The following is a 1,727-nucleotide window of genomic DNA, read 5'->3' as shown; positions in this document are numbered from 1 at the left end:
GCAAATAATCTCTCTTTTTCTCTGGTAAGGAGGACCTAAGACTGGAGAGAAGGACGAGGTTAAAGTGATCTGCTAATGCAGCACAATAAATCATCCACACAGAAACTGAAATCCTTTGCCGACAAACATCAGAATGAGAAGTATGGGATATAGTCAGTATATCAAAAAACCAGTGGATGGCAGCATATTTTTACTACCACAACTCTGGGTTGTCAGGCCACATGTGTTGGTTGTGGCTCATCTGTTGATGAATACATCACACATCCCAAGAACAAATCTATGACTCTGGTAAGTTAGCACAAGCTGCAAAGATTTGTGCTTTTTGTGTATAGTTCATATTTCTCTAAGATAGTGGTAACCAGGACGTTGTAGCTGTCCTACAATGCGTCACCTGGGAGGTGAGCAGCACATTTTACAAAGAGTAGAAGGCACAGAAGTAAGAGAGGGAATGGGAACGGGGGGATAACATCATGTGACCTAACTTCTGAAAGTTTATGAGAATATCTCAGGAACAAAAACGCAGAAGGCTATGCCTAGAGAATCACCTCAGTGTACTACTTCTCTCAGTTTAGTGTGGTCTCAGTTCCAAGTTTATTATTCTGCTATGAAGCTGATGATTTCTTCTCAAAAGTTGGGAAGAAAAATCTGTAAATTGTACAGAAATTTCCTGAGATACAAAATTATATATGAAGAGAAAAAACTGAGTACCAATTCAGGCCATAGTATAACATCCATCCAACAAAAAACTGGAGAGCGTGAAGTAGTAAAAGGGAAGACTTATTTGCTAATTAGACTTCAGAAAAAAATCCACATTATTCTTGCTTACCATATTTATTCACTCTAAGTGGAAAAAAACCTGACAAGTCATAACCGTAACTCATTACCATACAGACTGTCTATATTCCCTGTTCAAATACATTTCAAAAGAAAAGAAAGAAAAATACACATTTTAAAAGAACAGTTTATAAATTCATTTGATAGACAGACTTCCAATAAACATGTGAAAGTTAGAAGGAAAGGCTTTTCAAGATGTGTCTCATGTTTTCTGAAGCAAAACACTTAATGTAAAGCACACCTGACATCTGACTTCATACACCTCAGAGGTTTTCTATGTAGTCTTCACTAAGGTGTACTTACTAAGTGTTTCATGGTACCAGAGCATGAGTTCCTCCATCATCTTCAAAACCTGTGAAATACTCCCTGTAAACAATGCTTCTATAAAAAGGGCAGTTCAAATACAAGGAAAAGGGCATTAGCAGTCAAGTTTCTTTGGGAGATAGTACGCTGCATTTGGTTCTGATGTTCTGACAAACAGCAGCAAAGAGCATGGTAATCACTGCAATTATTTGAAGCTCTTCGGTTTTAAGAGCATTTGTAAAAACAGGCCCAATAATAACAAACATATTTGCATAATTAACTTTGAAACAAAGCATTTTGTTAGTGGTAAATGCTTTAAAAGCCAAAATATAGGAAGACAAGCTATTCTGTTTGTCAACTTGTCAGATGAGTGCTTGTCAGAATCTCTTTCTAATTGCAAGATGTTTAGTACAGCACAATAGATACTTTAAAATCAATATAGAAGCTGGAATGTTTTTTCAGTTGTAGCACTTTTCATCTAAGAAGATTACCATGACCAAACATGAAAAGGAAATAGGGCTGAAATCAATTTCATCTAAGAAGATTACCATGACCAAACATGGAAAGGAAATAGGACTGAAATCAACGAT

The sequence above is a fragment of the Apaloderma vittatum genome, unplaced genomic scaffold (genome assembly GCF_000703405.1).
Source record: "Apaloderma vittatum isolate BGI_N311 unplaced genomic scaffold, ASM70340v1 scaffold3559, whole genome shotgun sequence".
Lineage (NCBI taxonomy): Eukaryota > Metazoa > Chordata > Aves > Trogoniformes > Trogonidae > Apaloderma > Apaloderma vittatum.
This window is presented reverse-complemented; position numbering follows the sequence as displayed.